Genomic DNA, 22,898 nt, shown 5'->3' with positions numbered 1-22,898 from the left:
GGACAATGTAATTTTTTCGGACGAAACTTCTTTTTGGGCACATACTTTTATAACCCATACCTGGTGTAACCACGCCAATAAACTCCTTCAGCGAACCGTTAAACACCCGGTAAAGGTGCATGTTTGGGGTTGCTTCTCGAAGCAGGGATTCGGTACTTTGCACGTATTCACTGACAATTTAAACGCTGCCAAAATGGTCAAAATCTATCAGAGAGCCTTATTACCATCTGCCCAGAGGTGGTTTATAAGAAATAATAAACATTGGCTACTGGAAGAGGATAATGACCCAAAACATCGAAGTCGACACTGTACAGCCTGGAAAGAGGAAAATCACATCGATGTACTAGATTGGCCTTCACAGTCGCTGGCCAATGCAAATCCAATAGAAAATGTTTGGGCAATCATGAAGATCAAGCTCAGAGGAAAGAAGCATAACACGATCAAGAAGCTGATTCGTCAAATTCGATTGGTATGGAGGTCCTTATCTCGTGATTATGCGATTACATTAGTAGAAAGTATGCCTCGAAGATGTAAATTAATTATGGCGGTGACTGGGCACCATATTAATAATAACGCATCTTAGTATACACCATAAAGAATTTGTGTATTTTTTTCGAACCCGATATCCTAAATAGTTTTCGAGTTTTGCCGGACACGCTCTTGTCAAACAGAGTGTACTTCTTCAAGAAATTAGTAAAGAAGTTGATTCAGTAATAATTAAACTGAAATATAAGCTAATTAAAATCTTAAACACTAGAACTACCGAGCAGTCAAATTGGCTTCCTTTTATTCTTCTGGAAATATTATAAGAGTATATTTATTGAGATTTTGATTGACTTATATTTTAGTTCGTACATTACCAAATCAAATTATTTAGTAATTTAGTAGTATCTTCTCAGTGATTTTAAAAGAAGAAATCAGCAATAAATCGTTTTAACCTATTTGGTAGCTTTAGTGTTAAGCTCGAGAAGTTCAAGCCTCGAATTCTAACTAATTGTAACTATTATCTAGATACTTGTGTTGCTAAATATTTTAATTCAACATCAATTTTCTTATTGTGATTGCATTCAAACAATTTGGAAGCTTTGGTCATCGATGACCACTGTGGCAGTCAACGTTTTAAACTTTATGTTTTAAATATTGAATATGGTATAATATATTGTATAGTAACACAATGTTCAGATCATACCTTGAGAAAAAAAAATCAGGGATAAGTCATTTTGACCTGTCTGGTAGCTTTACTGTTAATGAATTCACGGTCATAGCTTTTACAAAGAAATTTGAAAAACTCAGTTTAAGTGCTCGGTAGTTCTAATGTTAACATATGCAGTGGCGATTGGTTTGGTAGAATAGAGACACAAAGTTCTTATATTATTCTTCTTATGAAAGTATATACAGGATGAGTTTCCTAACACGAGGACTTAAAATAACATGTAAGTCCTTGGTTGTACGAAAAAAATGTTTCAAATAAAAGCTGAAACCTGGTATCTAGGGGAATAAACAATGCTCCAATCTGTCTTTTAATACCTTACTTTTGTAGCGAGATATTAGGGTTACCTTCCGTTTTTTAAATGGAATATCTAATATTTTTTCTCAAATTCAAATAAGTCATAACATTTTGCATAAAAAAGCATTACGCAAACTAGAATTTAAAATCAATAATTAATATTTTCAAATTATTTCATGAGATAGTTTCAAATTAATAATTTTTTGTTAGGAAATACGCTTAGGTGTTTCCTGTTAAGTGTTAGTAATCATCAACATGAAATGTCTATTTAGTATATCAATAAACGTTAAAGTGGCTGGAAAATGTTCTTCGCTCACTAATAATTCTATTACGCAAGTGCATTGACTATAACGGACAGCACTTTGAACACCACTTGAAATAAAACTTGTTTTATAAATGTCTCAGTAATTATTCATTTTGAGCTCCACTTTGTGTAATGCTTTTTTTACGCAAAATTTGATGATTTATCCGAATTTAAAAAAAAATATTAGGCATTCCATTAAAAAAAAAAACTAAAGGTGACCCTAATATCTTGCTTAAAAAGTAAGGTAATAAGAAAAAGATCAGAGTACTGTATGCCCCCCTAGATATCAAGCAATTTTCGTTTGAAACATTTTTTCGTACAATGAATAACTTACATGTTATTTTAAGTCTTCATGTTAGCAGACTCACCTTGTATGTACTTTGCATTTCCATTATTTATAATTCATGAAATGCGACAGACTTTATTTAAACGCATGTATTCTTGTAGACTATTAACGCGGAGTAACAAATTTCTTGTGGAAATCGTACATTTCTCAGGATCACTGATTGTCTTGCGACTCTACTCCGCCTTCTGAATCTCCTCCCACGCTGACAGTATCACCGCTGCGAAACTAATCGCAGTTCGAACGCCAAGAAACGCCACAAAGATGCTACCACACTGAAATTATGTCGCAGGATGCAAAAAGCAAATTACATAAAATTGAAGATCGAGTAGGTTACGAGGCTTGTATTGCTCAGAAACGGCCAGAATTTACGAGCATGGTAAAAGACGAGGTTTCCCGCAGCAAGAGAGCCGGTTCGTAAAAATGAGAAGATACGCGTGAAATTTGTTCGGATAGTGTTTTAATAAAATCAGACTTGTCTCTACGATAGCGGTACAACACTCAAATTTGCATTGTTATTGTCCTGGCGCGGCGTGGCTTATCAATAATTTTCAATAATTCTTCCATTTACATCGTATTTACGATTATTTGAACGGAAAGACAGTATGAAACGGGGCTGATCAACCGGTTGATCGCGACATGCTTCCGAGTCGATTGCGAGCTCTACATCTGTTCTGTACATTAAATTATTATTAATATAAATTGATTCTATTAAGGCGTATCGTAAATAAGTTCGGTGTTATTCGATGATTTTTCTTATTGGTGTTAATTTCCCTGAATGGTGAAGTATAAGTGCTAGGCAACAAGTACATAGCTCCTTGATGATTACAATTATTAAGTGTTTCATTGCATCTGCAATGATATAACGAAATTCTTAGAATTAGAATATGTTTTTACTTGTAATCGAACTTACTCCTATTTCAATTTAATGATAAATAATACGATGAAATAAAGTAAGTGAAATTAGAATAAAAATGGCACTATATTCTGGTCTGTAATGTCATGTTTTGCTTCTAAATATTTTAAACTCAAAAATAAGGAATTCCTTAACTGGTGAACAGCTCGATCTGTATTTCAAGTATGCCCTCTGTTGTATAATCTCAACTTTGAAGTTTATTATTTAATAATGTTGGGTAATGTCAAATATTTCGTTAAAATTACTTGCATCGTCAGTTACTGTGTTTCTCAACTTCCGTCTAATAATATGACTAATTTGTGTACCGTACACTCTATTTTTGTTCATACTGCTATTTCATTGTTCTCATCGGCGGCACTTGTATTAACCTTTAAGTATGGAAGTCTGAAAATTTGCGATTAATGTTAAATATTCTTGTCCGTAGCAGCTAATTAAAAAATTCATTGCATTTATTTGTTTATACTTATCTAAATATCTCTACGTAGATAAAGGTACGTGAGACTGCACGTTCATATTTCAAGGTTAAGTAAAAGCAGTTCGACCATATAAAAATGTTGAGCAATTCTAATGTAAGATATAATAAATCGTTTTAGGAAATTCGCTGTATAAAAAGTCAAGAAAAGAAGAAAACCACAAGGTTATTCTTAAATAAAGTACGAACAACTGTATAGTAAATAGTATATTAAAAAGCATACCTTCTACAGTACTTTAACCCTTTACACTCCACAGGCGTCTCTCAGTCGTCACTTGATTTGATACAGCAAAACCATAAAGTTTGATATTTCATGTTAAATTTCACAGAAAGCATCAACACCTGAAATATTAAAATAAAACAACTGCGTTCTTTAATTTATGTACGATTTCTCGTTAAGTTAATTTCAAATAATATCGTCTACATCTGACTAGAAAATGTTAGCATGTTTTATATTTTGAACCGGTAGGTTATGTGAATATTTTATGCAGGCGCAGTAATGTATTTTCATCGCAAATGCATCATCTTTCAAAGCAAACAACATTAAATTCATTCAACCCTTCCCCTTAATTCTTCTTTTTGGTTCTTCTCGTGGTGTGCTCATACATCTAATGTTGACAATATAGAATAATTATCTTATAAATTGAAGCAGAAGAAAACCAATTTTGCTTAACGTTGCATCGAGATAATCTGTTATCGCTTATTACAATTTACAACAAACATAAACATAGAATATGCCTAGAATTTTTCTCTTTCTCCAATAAATTATTAGTAACAAAGTAGTTGTATCGATCATATAAATCATAGGGTGAGGAGTTAATTCTGAGTATTTTTAATAGAGATCTTTTCGAGTGCAAAGCATTGAAACCGGATAATTCTCATGATCGCTTATTTACCAGGTAAATGACCTACAGATTTTCGGTAACCTGACACGAACAATCTCATATTGCCTTTCTTTGCTTTCTCCGCAATACGTAATAAAGCTTCCTTCTAGTAGTTTCTGGTCTTACGTACTTATTGGCCCAACGTCGTTGCTCTCAGAAAGACCTACGCTCTGCAGGAGTTCCCAATCCGTAACAGTTTCCTTTAGAAACTCAGAATGCTCCCCTGGACTCCTGCTTCTGTGCATGACGACCGAAACAGTGGATACCAGGTATATTCCACCTTCATCTTTGCTAGTTTCAGAACCCTCATTCAAAGGGATGTTTCCACAAACGTTGCTTTCCCACTTGAACGGTTAAACGGACTTGAGAAATGCATCTTAAGAAGCATCTTTGGTTGTGGGGTGAGAAGTCCTTTTTTCCGAAATATACCTAATGAAAGCTTCTCGGACAGGAGATGAATGGAGAAAGTAGTTGAATTCGACTGGAAATACTCGACACGGTACAGTGCCACTTATCTAGTTCAACGGTACGCTCTTTATATTTCTGAAATCCCTCTGGAAATGCTCTGAAGCGGTGTGAGGTCAATAACGCAGATGGCGGTTTTCCGATGATACGCAAAGAATCATGTTAGGAGTCTTCTGAAATCATATACAACATTTGCAATTGTTATTGGAGCATGCATTAATTGCAATATTAATATTGTAATAACTATTAGTACCGAGAAATTAGTGATATTGTTATTAAGCCTTTCGCTACAATGGACGAGATATTTCGATTCTACGATGTCAAAGAAACGATGTTATCAACGAGATATCTCGTCACCATTATGTCATGCGTACGATGCTATAGACAAATATCTCATGTACTTTTATTATTGATAAAATAATAAATATAAAATTTTCTACTTAAATACTATACCCTACTCTACTAAAATATAAAATACTTATTTTACAAAGTTTTAATTTTTATACAATTAGAGTTAGGAGGGTGACAAGAACTGTAATCACTATAGGAGAATCGCAAAGTATTTCTACTGTGTCAAGTAACTTGCCTGTCAACGTTAATTCTGTATTATAGCATCAATATTAATTGAGTATTGCAAGAAAGATAATTGTAATCGAAGTAGATCTAATATACAAAAATAGAATCCACAGAAAAAAATCTTATCCAACAATAGAATGTATAGTTTACAAAAACAATGGCCAACTGGGGGAAATCAGATATTTTTGTAAAAATTGTTTCTTCGCATTGTGCATTTCATCGTGCTTTAACGCATCCCATACAAAATAAACCATAAAAACTCTAATTGTGTAAAATAAGGAGTATTTTATATTTATTATTTTTAAGCACCTTCCAGCAACGATGACATATCTTAAAAATCGATTACTTGTGTCACTTGTATTGATTTTCAAATAAAACCCTTCATATCAATAATAAAAATGCACGAGATATCTCGTCCATTGTAGTGAAATAGTTAAGGTAATTGATTGATTAAGGTAATTTTGTCATTATCAATTTACCTAGAAACAAAGAAGAATTCCCAATGTATCTATATCCACGTTTACTGTAGAGCATAACTATTAAATCCAAGAATTCCAAAACAGCACAAGTGAACCAATCAACATTTAGAGAAAATCAATCTTTCTTTTCGCCATCGCTCATTCATTCATTCAGTATCTATTTAGTTAATTCTTGCTGCAAGCATTGGTTACACATACATCTTCATTATGTGTACATTTTTAATATTGTTAAATATGTAGGTCTGAGTAAGCTAAAAACGGTTACATTAATAACTCATATGGATAACATAAAAAGTATACTCTTTCGGAATCCACGATTTCAATTGATAATAAAAAAATAGTATTTAATTTGTACCCGAAATAATTGAGTGATATTCATCCTTCTTAATTTTCATTTGAAAATTTACTCACGAGTCTGACTCGATATGGCATAGCCAGCGTTTAGCCTGGTACTATCTAGTGGTCTCTAGCAGTATTTAAGCAGAATCTAAGATTTATTTAAAGAATTTAGTTAGACTAACAAGAATTGTTGAAGTTGAAATACCAAATGGATTAAAATTACTATTTCAAAAGACCTTCTTTTCTTGCCCCGTAGTCATGCACAACCTCGTTGAGAATATTGCTCCTCGTGAGGGAATACAAATGAAATATAAATAGCGTCATAACTTCAAGACTTACAAGGTACATGAACTTTCAGCCTGTACAGGTCGCACGGATAGCGTAGTCATGATAAGTTAGCTAGGCTGAAGAATACGGAACTGATTGACATGTAATAGCTCCAACACTGTTTGGCGTTGTATCTCTTCTATCGCTCGCAGTTTCATTAATGGCCGAGACGGTCACACCTAGAAATCGAATTGTCTGCCAATGCGCTAGGAAGGACTATGACAGCGTCAAAGGTGTGACTGTGCAAAAGGAGGAAGTATCACCCCTGTTATATGTCCTACTACAATCCAACTTTTCATCTTTGCATTTTTCTTGACAATAGCTGAGAATGTATCAAACTATATACTTTATTATGCTGACCTTTTCGTGGGATTACATTACATTACATTAGACTCCACCATGCAGTGCACCCAAGTGAAAAGTATTTGCTCTCTATAGAATCGCAGTGAACCTCATCGAAGGAATATTTCTGGGACTCTGCGTGAACCGGAAACTATCGAGATAAAAAGATGAACAAAAGTATAAAGTCGACAGACCCAGAACACCCAATCCAGTTCTGAGTTGAGTGGAGTTTAAGTCTGAATTTAGAGTAGTTCTAGATCATTATATATTATTGTATAAATAGATTGTAACAAGTTACTGAGACATAATTATAACAAAGAGTCATAAGCTTCTCTTAGGATTTTAAGTGTCCTTTTCTTAAAGACTTGATCTTTGGTCCTGATAATTAATATATTTTTCACAAATTTAAAATTTTTTATTTGTGACGATCTTTTAAAGCTAAAGCTACGGAAACATTAACGATAGAATATTAGTAGCTCAGAATAGTAATAATCTAATTATTATTTTTACATTCTCTAGAAAACAACCTTTTGTGAAATGTTCTTACACTAATTAATATTACGATAATTAACATTACGATGTTATTAACACTAAAACTACCAGGCGGATCAAAATGACCATTCCCGATTTCTTCTTTTGGCAATTTTTAAAAAGATAACAAATGCTTCTCTGAGAAATTCTTTGAAAAAATTGATTCATCAATACGTAAACTGAATTATAAATCAATTAAAGGTAAATGCTTCAATAGATTCACTTTTGGAGTTTCTACAGAGGAATTTAAAATTCAATTTAACTGCTTGGAAGTTTCAGTGTTAATGATATTAATCATTAATTATAATATTAATATTTAATTAATCCAAGAACATTTCGTAAAAGCTTTTCTCCGCGGAAACTCCGAAATAGAAGTCCGGATACCTATTACTCTGATCTACTCGTATAACACGTCCGAAAATATCGTAGCTATAGACATAAAGTAACCGGCTTCATTTATCTAATTTCTATGACAGCAGCCGTCGCATATGTATGATTAGATGGCAGCGAGAAACAAATGGCAAGTGTTTGGACACGTAACCATTCTAAAAGCGGAAGCTATCAATAAACTAGCAGTTTTAGAGCGGGAAAATTTGCATTGTTTAGACAAATTTCAGGCTGATATAGACATATATACCTGTCTATCTACTTACCTTGTTATCTGGCTTCCTACCAGTAATATATTATTCAGAAGCACGCGGGAGTTCCCAAGAATGCTATTGGATCCGTGCCAAAGATCCTCAACGACGAACTGGCAGCTCGACGGCTTTCGACGATACCAGACGAATGTACGTAGGGTACATATATCCGCAAGACGTCTCGTCACGATTATTCACGACCATTGACCACGAATAAACATACTGTACACTTTATAGTGAAAGACTAACTTCGGCTACCTTGGAGAGGAACAGATAACTGGCCATTAAATGTGGCTATGCGTCATTAATTCTCAATCTTTACAGCGAGTGTTTTATTTATAACCCGTGAAAGAATATTCTTATTATTTTGATCTTTCTTAGGATACTGTTATTTTACGTAGAATTTTTCTTAAATTTTATTGGAGACTATACTGTTATTACCACGAATTTTTAACGAAAATAACATAAAACATTTAGTATACTCCAAAGACACGTTACATGTGAACAGAATAAACAGATTTATTTTATCGCGTTGTTAATAAATCACTAATGATTTTACTAAACTTTATTGGATCAATCATTGTTAGCCTATTTACGTTCAGTACTTTCCAGAGGAAACTTCTAATATATATCTTCTTACAATATTGAATAATCTTCTTATAGTAACTACAAAGAACGAAAATTATTGAGGATATTGATTCTGGTTACGGTATTGACAGTCTTGTATCTGTTTTATATCAATTCTGCATTCTGTAGCAGTTCTATAAGGGTTCTATATTGATTCTGTATTGGTTCTGTATTGACCCTGCATCAGTCCTGTATTAGTGGCAAATACCGAATCGATAATACATCTACTACGTAAGCATTCAATTATTAATTTTAAATCTTTTCATAGTATGCCGTGTATTAAAGCTTATTATAATTTAAACAAATAATTACTACAGATCGATCATGTTAGAATTAACTTTTAAATGATGCATTAGTAGTTTTATGAAACATTACTCACTTTAATACCAATAATGTGGCAAGAAACAGTTACTAACACGTTAATTGAGCTTAAGATCATTTAGGCTCATTGCGTTCTAGAGACAGAGTTTGTTGCTGTAAATGTGCTTTGCAAACAAGTTTTAGTACTTTACTACTTATTCCATTTATTATGATATTATGATATTATGTTATGACATTGTTATGATATTATGTTATGATATTATAATATCATGATGTTATAGTTTCCTTAATGATATTATTAATTCTAACAAAAATTTGAGTTTGGTTGGCGAACTGTACATTGCAATGTTGTCTTTGATACCAACCGGCAACCGTAACACGAGAAGGATTGGACTTGATGAACTTTACGGCCAGCTTCCGAAGTCAACACAGTAAATTCCCCAATTATCGTTTTCTAAAGAAAACAATTCTAAATTCTCTTAGACTAGGTCAATATTGAAAAATTTTACTGACAGCTCATCAGTGAACTACGACTCGAAGTCTCTGCAAGTGCGGCAGAGACGATATTATCGCCTGAATGTATAGTGTTTGTACGTCATGTTTGTTCTCACGCGAGCGGGTTCTGAGTTAAGTGCAGATCCCTGTATTAATTATTGTGTTAGGATGTTTGAAGAACAAGTTTATGATATGGGTGATTGAAAACCGCTATTTCCGAGAAACAAGGGAGCCAGTGATGAAGATATTTCCACGAGTTCAACTTGCTTGCAGGTCATCAATAATAGTGCCCGCGTTATGATCAGCTTCCAATAATACGATAAAAATCGCTTCAAAGTTCAAAGTTCACGCCGGTGCTACTATTTCTGTTACCACTTCGAATTCCTTAACTGCCAGAAGTATTTATTCTCGTCGTAAAAGTATTATTGAATTCCGCCAGTAGCTGGATATAATCTCCACACTTCACGGGAAGAGAAACATTATTTTAAGAACGATACATACCGCTTTGTATGTGATATTAATTTCTTAACCTTTTACACTCTGAGTTCCTTTTAAATTTTCTTTTCAATAACGTTATATTGTTTTAAGTGTTTTATTTGAAAAGTATTTCGAAAAATAGTTAGTTGCTAGGAAACAGTGTAACAATTCTTTTTACTAATAGTATTGAAAATGGTATAAATAGCGTAATACAATTTAAAAATGTCACAACAGAGAAACACACTTTTGAATACATCTGATGTCGAGTCACATTGGGCATAGGAGTGCAAAGGATTAAAAACAATGTATTGATTTGTGCATTATTTCAGTTTTCGCTTACTACAATTTTGTAGCTAGATCACGAAGCTCTTTTTTAAGCCTTTGAGAACGGATGTCATCACTTTGGCAACATCAAACTTTCATATTTAGAATTCTAAGTGGTTAACAAATAATTCAATTGTTCTAATAACAACAAATCGACGTATAATTTCTTTTTCTCTAGTATTGAATAGTTTGATATATTGGGTGTATGCAAAAATTTGGACGTCTGTACATGATTAAGAAAAAAATGTTGTTCTTCGAAACAGATAATATCTGTTTTCAGACTACTATAACATGTATAAAGAATACTTCTTTCTTCGTTTTTACTTAGTTTTTGTTTAGCCAACGAACAGTTGAGAACTTTTCTTTTTATTCCTTATAAAAAAAGTCGAAACTTTTGCAACAACCCAATACAATTGAACTTTCATTTCTAAAGATTTGGAATACTTCAACATATCATCCTCCGCAAATGGTCAAACCGTGGAAGGAGGTAACCTATTGCATGATCTCAAAAGTTCTTCATGAAGAGAAAGCCAGGACAGTTTATGGCGCAGGCAAATGAAGCAAATGACGCGAGAAATGAACTCGTAATTAATCCTGCTTTTTTACTTTCCCTTTAATTGCCATTAAACATCTGATTTCTGTTATCAGAGAAACTTTGATGTTTAAAAGCATGCTTGTAAAAATGCATTGGATTCAAACATCCATGAAGCTTACTTTAGATCGAGAAATATCTGACGCTTCAACTACCATGGAGAATAAATTTTGCGTTTCTGCGCTCATCCCCTTTACAAGTCATTTAGCACTAGAACCAACAGACTAATGAATTCTTCTTTTTGCAATTATTGAAAAGACAACAGAAACTTCCCAGACAAATTACTAAGGAAATTGATTTAGTAATACGCAAACAGAATGATAAATCATTTGGAACTGCAATAGATGCACTCTGAATTTTATAAAGAAATTTTGAACAGTTAATTTGATTGCTCAATGGTTCTACTATTAACACGTTCCGCGCCACGGAAATCTCGGTTATATTTTCTTTATGGACTATATTGATTTTTTAAATAGAATATTAAGTTATATTCAATTTTTTGGTAATTTTAAATATTTTGATATTGTTCCTTTATGTTCTCGCTACTTTATAACGCATACCATTATCCGTAGCCATGTGTCCCTTAAAAATATTTTCTTACAAAAATTGACGCGTATTATATGTGGTTCATGTGGCTCTAAACGTGTCAAAGATCTGAATATCTCTGTTTCCTCGCGAATAGGCTAATATAACGAATCATTACGATTTTTGAAAAACTGTTCAGAGATGTGTAAGCCCAGAAAATTTGATAACTTACAATTTATCGTGTTATCTTGCTAGCTGCACATTGCAAATGGAAAGTATACAGCTTTTTCACTTAAAACTTCGTTTTCGAATCAATTAGTTCTTTTCAGCTTACCTTTTTCATACAGAGTCACCTATTTTCCTCTTGTACTGTTATTTGATATAATATTATTTCATTTATTATATCGTACCAGGGCTTTGTCTTTGGTAAATTTGTGCGTTTATTATATCGCAGTTCCTTTGTGTTCAACAACAATTGACGTATTATAAATCTGAATGCGTGTTGCGACAAGTAACGAGTTTGTACCTCCGTACAGACTTCCCCTTAGCCGACTTTTCCCTAAGGGCTCTCGTAATGATTTTCATTTTCATGTGCGGTAAATGATAGAAATAATCTGAACAAACGACTAAGCGAGAGGTACAGGGACAATAATTCGTTAGTCACGCCATCGACCCTTTTTACCATGTTAATAGTTGGAAAACGATGTTTGAAGATATAACAGAACGCAATTACGCGTTCAGCTAAATTGCACATAGAACGGGAGAATATATTTGACATGCTATATTTGTTTTATGTATGTTTATTTATTTCGATGTAATAATCTATATACAAATTGTTGAAGTTCACGGAATGAAACGTGATATTAAAATTATATTATTGATTTGTATGAACCTTAGCTTTATTATAGCTGGAATATTTAGTAGTTTTAGTAACTGTGAAATCGATATCACGATAAGTCCATAGTATTTTTTAATAAAAAAACAACTTATTGGTACAACAAAACATAGCTACTCTCAACCATAAGATGGAATTGTTATCAGTGTATTATATTGTAATCTACATTTTCAATGTGTACAAAGGTATTAGCTGTTAAGGTTTTTATTAAAAAAACATTTTTTAAATGTTGCATGATACACAGTAAACGTAAGTAGAAGAAAACCAAATTTCCTAGTGCATTCTTCTTGATGTATGTAGCACTAAATACTTAATAAATAATTGATAGCCAGAGTAGAAATATTACACAAAAAATATTAATAATATTACATACATGTTGCATAACTCATGTCATAAATATTTTACATCAAGAAAATTTAGATTTTCCAAAAAAATTCTTTTTTTATTAGCTTCCTGGCCTCTTTTTAATTACGAATAACAATTTCCAACCCTTTTTTATGTATAAAATTAAAAGAAAATTTCTAACAGTTAGAAGACTACTATTGACACGCTTAAAATGTAGAAACAAAACACGTATTCTTTTCCATTTTTGCACAGTGCACGCACGAACATTCGCGTGCGTGGCTCGACTGTGCGTCGACAACTTGGATGCGCGTCTCCTCGTAAAATCGTCTCTTTCAAGTGGATTTTAAGCTCGTGCGCGGTACGCCGCAGCGGGCGCGTCGTTGAACAAATGTAAACGCGGCCCAACATTTTAATGCACGCGAGTTACGTGACTGTTGTCTACAGATGTAGGAAACGTTGTTCTAAAAAGTTGGTGAAATTTTAGATGGGTGAATGATGAGATTACAGACATTTAAACAATATTTCAACTATTATACTTCGAAATTTACTTTACGAAATCTACTCAATTATTGTTTTACTACTATACTTTTAATTAGAATATTTCGATATTATACTGCTTTGCTATTATAGTTTTAATTACTATTTTTTCAATATTACTGATATATGCTGCTGCACTTTTAATCGTTATATATTCATATTATTAATATTTTCTATTACACTTTTACTCACTACATTTTAATATTACTAATATTTACTACTATTCTTTTAAATGCTATAATTTGCTACAATACTTTAATTACTATATTACATTTATTTACTTACCGTATTTTGAGGTTATATTTTAAACTATATTTTATAGTGTACATTGTCTAATCTTGACACTTGACTTTGATGTATTTATATTCTTACTTCACACTTAGTTGTCCTAATCTCTTTAGCTCGCAGAGATATGCAGCTTGTTTCCATAACAGCTTTTTGTAACACTATATAGGTTTACGAACAAATAATGTACAGTTTATTCTATTGTGTCTAGAAAAATAAGTATTCGTTCATATAGATTTTAGAAATCAGAGATTTAAAGATACACTATTACCATATACATGCATGCAATTGCATCAGTTAAAACCGACGTAAACGTTTACCAAGTAATATTTATAAAATTCAGTATGCGTCAAATTGACGCGTTCCATGAACCTCGTGTTAAAAAAGAATTATTATTAGGAACAAAGGAATCAGCAGATCGGATATTGGAATCGGGTTTGCCGCGTTCCATGCGATTGCTTTGATCAACTAACCCATCTTGTTGGAAATTTTTCCGTTGTCGGTCGCCGCGCGATTGACAAAACGGAAACGGATTGCGACAAGGATGACAAATATATGTATTCCTTCTTTTTAATTCTGTATATTGTGTAAGATGAAATTTGCTCTTTATATGTGGTACGTGTATGTAAAATCGCCAGCGTCAACTGCAGCGGGATCGCGTCTTTCGTGTGCATAGGCCCTGATGTTGGCTACGATCAGGCAGGTCGATTCCCGGGTCGTAGTCCTGGGTCCCAGTCCAGGTTGGAGTTCGATGAATGGTAGGTCAAAGGATAGGCGCGGTGATTTTTGTTGTGCGTAGTTCACACGTCGAATACTGAGCGATTTCATATAACAAAATACACAAAACGGAAAACATATAATATTAAACCATTTGATTGAATTGTATTATTGCACTAATAATATTGCACGTTGATCTGGTTGAAAGTCACCGCATTAGGTAGTATTATTTATAATACAGAAATGTTTTCAAATAATCATCGTTCAATTGAGTGAACTATTGTAATTCTGGTTGGGGGTCACGGATGACCCCCATGGCATTCAATGTGTTAACTATATTTTACCAATAGTATGTCTACCCATGCGGTCCCTGGTTCGGGAAATTCTGTCTCGTTTTTAGGGAAATCGCTCAGAGGAAAATGTGGAGGGAGTGAAGAAGAGTGATGGTGGGAGGAGCTAGGGCCCGCTGGAATGGGGAAAGGGCGGTTGGGCATAAGGCAGCTCAGCACGGCTAGGGCGTCCATATAATTCATAATTCGGATTCACAGTAATAACAATGATATAATAGTAAAAGTAAAAGTAATAATAATATTGATAATAATAGTGCAGCATCTAGGATTTTTAGCTTAGTGTGTTTGAGAGTTTGTGAAGAGTGAGAAGTGATTGTGGGGTAGAAAATGATTTTTGAGTGCGAATGTTCAAAAGAGACTGTGCAGGTAGAGTCGTACGTTGGCCTTCGTGGCAGTAAGTTGTACAGTTCTGTGTTGCTTTAGTTGTGCGTTGTTAGTATATAGTCTCTTATATTAATAAACATAATTATTTATTCTATATATTTCTCTATATTCCCGTGTATTATTCCCGATTCACATATATTTACACTATAATAGTAATAATAATAGTAATACTGATGATAATACTAATACCAATAATATCAATAACAATGATGACAGTGATGATGATGATGATGATGATGATGATGACGATGATTATAACAGTATTAATATTAATGTCAGCCTAAAAGTAGAGATAGTGGGATACAACAGTTGCTAAATTCAGATCGTGTAAATAGCGTTTTAATTTACCGCGTGAAAAGGAGACTCGCGTACAAAATGTTCGCGTAAATCGAGAACCAGGTGTATGTATTTCCAGTTTCATTTCTAAACGATGACTGTACGTCACTTGACCGTCTCATCTTTACAGTCGAGGAAAATAAAGATTCACCTGTAGAGTGTACAAATTTACTCTAGCAACGCCGGGTATTCGGTTGTTCTGTCCACATCATACGAATGCGAACGTTCGTGAACAAATATTTTCCCTTGATGTATCGGCAAGCAACACATCCCGTTCGCTTCCATTTTTTTATATATTCACCTACACTCGTAGCATCCACATGTGATCCGTCTTTCTTCATATTTTTTCACTGACGTTCATATCCATACTCGTACGTGTTTTCTGGCTATGAGTAAATATAATTTAACCAAACAACGTATTGCGTAAGTATTAATCCGTGACTGACATATCAAAATAAAATATCTTTTGTAATATAAAGTAAAAAAATTATTGTTTAGAATGTTGAAATATTATTATGATATAATTTTTATTCAAAATATACTCTATAGTTACCGTATATACTGTACATACTTACAGTCAGCAAAAAAAGTATTCAAATAGTTATGCGTAGACACAATAAATGGTCCATACTTTGTTTTCATATTGCTAGATATTCTTTAAATTTTATTGCATACATGTACCATGAATGTAACTTGTTTACATATAATAGTAATATACTGTGTACAGTTTTTGTAATATTTTATTCCTTACCATGCTGTTCAAATACTTTCGTTGCTGACTGTACGTCGTCTTTGAGGAGTTAACTCTTTCAGACTTAATTTTTTTAAACAATTATTTTCACTTACCTAACATAAATGACTGTCGTTCAGCACAGCACTAGTAATCACATATTTTCGGAATAGAATGTGGTAGCATGCTATTTTTCTGATATATATATATATAAGTTCAAAGCAATATAAATAAAATTTTAATACTAACCGTACCTGCACATTTCCTGTCGTATCCAATCAAATAACTTACTACAAAATAAAGTTAAACAAGTTAGATGATCAATTCTTTTTAGCAGCAATATAAACAGAAAGGAAGGCAAAAATTGAAAAGCTGGTTAATCAGACAATATAAGAATTAATATAAAGTTAAATGAACAAAGAAAAATGCATAATTTTAAATCCGGTTATTTGTCCGGTTCCCGATACAGTTACTGTTATTATTTAGTCAGGTACTGTAGTAAAAGTGTACATTACTATAAGTGTGTGGATGTTTCAGCATTTTTTTTAGAAAAAAGTATGGATGCGTTCTAATTAGAACTTCGTTTATATTTTTACTATTGTACTCTATTTTTATATTATTTTCTCAAGTGCGATCTTGTAATTTTTTATGCATCGATCGATACAGCAGGATACTTTCTACAAAAAGAGTGTTAACCTATCTACCTCGAAAACCCATCAAAATAAAAAAAACTTGTATTTGAGACATTCTTAAATAACGGACAGTTAAGAAATAATTAGCTTTACAGATTAAAATGGAACATTCTGTATGTAAGAATAAAATAGCGTACAAAAAATTGCTCTGACCGATTAATCGTAAATTGCATGCGCCTCTTGAAATGGTTTGCGGAATAATGAATTAAGCGCCACCCAGGATCGTAACGTTTGATGATTCACAAAAGGGCGTAAGCTCCTTTTGAAAGGATCTTTAGCAACGATACATTCGATTTCCCTACCTTGTACGTGTTGCATTTCTTATCACAGCTACTGATATTGCGAACGTTTCAAATTTACATGCAGAGTATTCGATTACAAGTGGTATACATTTTACGAGCTGATTTTACGTGCTAAAATAACACAAAAATCATAAACGTTAAAATTGAGATTTTGGGTTCGTCTCCAAATTATTAATATCTGAATATCAGGCAGCAGTGGTTAAGCGGCGCACGAGGTGAATTTACCTCAAAACTGAGGTCTTGACGGATCACATAATATTTTATAAGAAAAAGTTATTACATAGAAATCTTTGCAAAACGTTAACAGATTTGCACAATACTAGCAATTTATAGTAAATAGTAGACTAATCTGATTTACAGTGTATTAAGTCTATATCTACTCTAATATAGCTATTCTATTTTTTGTTGATGGACGATCACCAGTCTGATATTAAGCAATTCTCACGCGAAAAATTGGGAAATCTTACAAAAGAAAATGAATTCTTATTTGGGGGTTACATAATTGTTGAGACGACGGATATTTTTTATTCTAATAGACAGTTATCAACACACATACGTAATGTATGAAGTATATATTGTTGGACGTGTATTAAACATTAATAGTTAACCCTAATCGTACCACGTGTTTTTATAACGAATCATGCCACAATATGACTCTCAGTCACTTATGAGAATAAAAGGAATGATTAAAATGTTATTGTTTTTGTTTATAGGGTCCAAATTTTAAAAGTCCAAGAAAGCTTTTGGAAATGCAATATGAAATAATCAAAAAATTTTTAGTAAAAAGTTCAAATGTGGCTCAAAGTCACATCGTGGTCCGATTAGAGTTAAAATTAACGAAAATTTACAATAACAATTTACATAGATTGATCATTATAGTTGTAAAATTGGTATACACTGTGTTGCAATTTAAAGTTTGTTCCCAGTTGTGAGTCCACTTTCGTTAACACTAGAATTTAGCATATTGTTTAGCGTATTTAACATATTGTCTTGGAGTTAATATATTGGATTTTAGGAACATTAGTTGGTAAATATTCACGTCGATATTAATCGACCCAATTACACAAATATATATGCCAATTGTGTAGTTTTAAATCTCCGATTTCTACAATAAACGTCTCTAAACCTAGTGTTAACAAAGTCCGCATTAACATGTTGACGTCAGATCGGCACTGGTCGAATTACTTATACAACCAAACCAATTCTCCTAACGAAGTAGAAGCTAGAAATTCAAGATTTGCTCCAGCGATTGCTCTCTTAACTGTCTTGTACCTTATAGATCCAATCAAATCGGGTTCGTTTGATACATCGCCAAGAAAATTCATTTTTAAATCTATATCCGAACTTGCATCACCTAAATTCGGGTGAAGTGACGTGGTTATCACGTTGAATGTCATTGAGGTCATCGATGACTCCCAAACAAATCGAATTACTAAAATTCATTCAAATGAACAACGGTTATTTGAAAATATTTCAATGTTACAAATGATGCTATTTAATACGGTGAGTATTTAAGTTAATACTTAGTATTTTCAGCAAGACAAACGTACAATGCTCATAAATAAATTTAATTCAATTAAATAATCTGATAATATATTTCTTTCATTTTGTGTACTTTGCTCCGTGAAATCGTGCAGTGTTCAACGTATTAAGAAGAAAACGACAGATTATCGATACTTACTTTGTTTCTTAATTTAAAAAACTTAACTCACGGTTAGTTATTTGGGTTAGGTTTGGTTTAGTATTTATTTAAAATTACAACACATCATTATTATTACTATTATTATTAATCAATTAACTACGTTTGTCGAGTATATACGTCATCTTAAAGTTTGAAATGACACTAATTCTTTCAACAATGAATTATTCATTGCTTCAGATAAACATGTAATTCTTCTTTGTTTTGGTTTTTCATTAAAATATACCCTGGGCGCATTCGTCCTGCGTTTGATGAGTAAATACATACTTCATTCTTTGATTTTATTGCGTACAAAACGAGTGATTTTTCAAACTAAATTCCACAGTTAACAGGTTAAGATTGTATTTCTTATAAACAAAGGTAGTGCGTGTAACACTAGTATACCAAATTATCGTGTAGTAGTGATCGATGTAATCTTCATCAGAATTCCGTCTTCCGACACGGTCTCATTAACTGCTTCGCTCAACGACCGTGTCAAATATACTCCCCAGATGGGATTGTGCGTGATTCGGCAAGAATACCGGGTCGTCGGTTTTTCTCTCAGGGGCTGGAACCGTAACTCGAATCAGATTTGGTTCTCAGTAACCCGCATTCTCACTGTAATCCATAGAACCTGGGTAACCGGCTTCAAGATGACGCAGTGTAATTCAGTTCTTGGTGAGAGCGGATTCGAATGCTACGTAAAGACTAGAATTAAACAGAGACGCAATGCTGCAGTCTATTGTACAGCGGTGGTTCGTAATACCGCGATTTAAAGGACTCTATCGGATTGTTAAGGCCGATTACGCCAAGCGGCGTTATTGAGCGCTGCGCGCTATATCAAACGCTATATTAACGAACCACGGCTTATTCGTTCTGCTCGACACGAAGATTATTACTATGTCGAGAAAAATTTGCAGATATTTAGCATGTTCCGTGCCATCGGAAATTTCGGTTATATTTTGCTTATCGACTGTATTGATTTTTTAAATAAAGTATTAAGTTATATTGAAGTTTTTTGTTACTTTTATATATTTTATCGTTTCTTTACGTTTTCTCTGTTTCGTAACGTGTACCACGCTCCGTGACCATGTGACTCTTAAAAATATTTTCTTACAAAAATTGACGTCTATATACTATATGTGGTATTTACACGCGGCACTGAATGAATTAAGTAGCCACAAAAATTCTATAAAAGGTAGGAAGTGGCAAATTTCCAATTTATCAGAAGAAAAAGGAATTAAATGTTTAAAATTTTTATTTTAGCCATATTTTACATACATTGATTTTGACAATTTTTCTTTCAATGTGAACTCAAATAAACATTATAAACATAAACAGTCTGTATTATTACAAGTTTAGTATTAACCTAGCGAACATGAAGAATGCATAAAATAGTACATATATAAATTTCTGTTGTTTCGCGGCACTAAACCCAATAATGAGGAAATTTATTTTAAACATAAGGAGCCGAAAGTCAGTCACACACTTCGACGATAAAATTGGTTAACACGTTCGTGGACAGCTACTGCATGTCCAACATGTTCGCGGTACTGTGGTAGTCATCACTGTGTGTGCAGTACTTGCATTGCAACAGCTGATTTCTTTAATGGAAAAAGTAAGAACTATGAGACAGCCCTCTTTTCCAATTTCATGTGACAATATTTTTCAAATTTTTCTCACACGGTATTATGGACCTTTCTGAATATAGTGATGTAAATTTTAATGACATTATAAATATTTCAATACGTTTAAACAATACTGAAAGGCAAAACGTCACTCGAAACGGTGCCGGTTTTGCGGATACTTTTCAATTTATTTTAAAAACTAAACGTCTGGAAGAAAATCTGAGAAAATACATCATTCTATTCAGAAAAGTCCATGGAATAATACTGCGCGAGGAAAGTTCGAAAAGTGTTCATAATTAATGAACAGCAAATGTTTAAAATTGAAAAACTGAAGTTTTATTCAAAATTGATTTTCTCGAAAACTGTGGATGATGAAAACAAACGGAGTGTATATTCGAATTTAATATGAGAAATAATATTAAGATCGCCCATTAAAGCTTGTGTAACAAAAATCGTCTTGATCGGTGTAATTCATTCTAATATAATTTGCTTTTGTTATGAAACAATAAGTAACATATAAAATTCTCGTAGTAGTCAACGTGTTAACACATTGCGTACCGGCTAATTTTTAGAAAACTGAATTGTACTGACAGCGATTTTCATTCAATATCAATTTATATCACTATATATTGAAAAATTCAAATATTATATTTTTATGTAATATATTTTAAATATATAAACAATTCTAATCAAATTTAATATCTTTCTATATGCTATTATAATTAGCAAAGTTACATAGCTAAATGTCATTATATAAAAACGAGATTTCTCGGTGCCCGTATGCAATGTGTTAAGTTCATGGAGAATACTCACATTAGCGCCCGAGGCAAATTCAGACCGTCCTCGAACTTGTTAAAACTCATAAAATGTAGTTCACTGATTTGGTCGATGAGCGGCTCACATTATTCTTCTTGGTAGCTAAACCTCATCGGTGATTGGTTCTCGTTTAGTTAGCAAACGTTCAAAAGGCGAGTAGGAGAGGAAGAAGGAGAGGCTCGCAGGCAGACGAGGCAGCCATGACGGCCGACTGAAAAAGGTGCGGGCGAGCCTACCATAAACCGGAATAGGCTACAGCTGCGCTGCGTGCTGGCCATTGTTCACTATGTACAGAATACTTTTATTACGGGAAAGTTTGACGACAATGCTTCTAAGAAGTCGTGTCCACAGAACGGGACTCTTTAATTAAGTATCTTTATCGTCGATAAATTACTGTCTTGTTATGGCGAAAGAAATGATTTAGAAATTTCAGAATTTCTTTTCAAAAGGAACGCTTTTAACACTAAAACTATTGAACGGGTCAAATTGGTTCCCTGTAAAATTTTTATTTCGCAAGTATTTGAATTACGAAGGCGTCTTTGCGAGTGATTTTTAATTACATTGATGTATTTTTATAGATACAAGATAACAGACCCACCGAATCTTAAGAAACGTCATTAATTACTCGGTAGTTTTAGCGTTAAGCTAAAATTAAGCTAAAATTCACCCCTTCTCTGACGATTTATTTTAAATCAGACGTTTCTGCTTGTGCTGTTTAATTGTGTCGCAACCTTGTGAACTATTTCAACACTAGACCTACCGAGCATTTAATATGATTGATATTTAATCCATATAAAAATTGTAACAATAAATTAGTTTTCGTTTCTTCTGATATTCGTTATTGAATTCAAGTGAAACTATTAATTTTTAAAACCATTTCGAATCTTCAATGCTTTTGAAGTATCAATAATTGCGAAACAAGAAAACCGATTTCATTTTGACTGGTACAGTAGTTCTAGTAGTAAAAGAAAATTGAATTATTACAGCTTCAATCAAATTTATTCATAAAAACAAGAAAATTATTTTATTCACGATACAGCGTATGTGTAAAACATTTTGCGAAATGTAGTTTCGCACTGAGAACACGTGCAAGCGAGACTCGACATTTCAGTTCAGGGGGTAAGCTAAAGATATTCGAAATGGAACATGTTAATCTGTATTTAACAAGTAATCTATTAAACAGCATTTGCGAACTGTTTCGCAAAGGAGATTAATTTGTTTGAAGTCGGATTGCAAGCAATGCAGAGATTACTACTTATCCTCTCTGCAGTAAAACGCCAAGTATATACATACCCACTTACATATATGATTACATGTATACGGTGTTCGGTTTAAGTGATAACGTTTCAATATCTCGAGGAATTTGGAAAAATGAGAAAATATCTCCGACGAAAGTCATAGAATATGCATGTAGTATCTTGGATTAAAATGGAATTTATTCAGCCTTGAGATAATCTCGAACAGCCCCGTGAGGGTCACGTTTCAATTTTCAAATGGAGAAAACCTCTACTCTTTAATACATATTCTTGCAGCTTGCATCTGGACGTTTTCAACGCATTATTTACCAGGTGTCCTTCGCAGTAGCCGCCCTCGAGCTACCAGCGGTTGAAATTAAATCGGGCATCTCGTATATAATGTTACAAATAAAACGCCTGGTTTATTATTGTTCATTTCTCAATAATGGATTTGACAGCAGCATGGGACCAACCAAGCGACATC

The 22,898-nt window shown here is 33.2% G+C and overlaps 1 protein-coding gene and 1 long non-coding RNA gene across 13 annotated transcripts in view; one reads left to right on the top strand and one right to left on the bottom strand.

Annotated features, from left to right (window-relative positions):
- LOC116428670 (uncharacterized) overlaps positions 1-22,898 on the top strand; it is a 340,086-nt gene that overhangs the window by 127,152 nt on the left and 190,036 nt on the right. The gene's annotated exons all lie outside the window — the stretch shown is intronic.
- On the bottom strand, positions 6,758-8,246 carry LOC116428677 (uncharacterized). The gene is made up of 3 exons (XR_004235309.1): positions 8,139-8,246; positions 6,973-7,105; positions 6,758-6,791 (listed from the first exon to the last, which is right to left on the bottom strand). It is a non-coding gene; the product is annotated as an uncharacterized LOC116428677 (long non-coding RNA).

Source organism: Nomia melanderi, chromosome 10 (assembly GCF_051020985.1).
Source record: "Nomia melanderi isolate GNS246 chromosome 10, iyNomMela1, whole genome shotgun sequence".
NCBI lineage: Eukaryota > Metazoa > Arthropoda > Insecta > Hymenoptera > Halictidae > Nomia > Nomia melanderi.
This window is presented reverse-complemented; position numbering and strand designations above follow the sequence as displayed.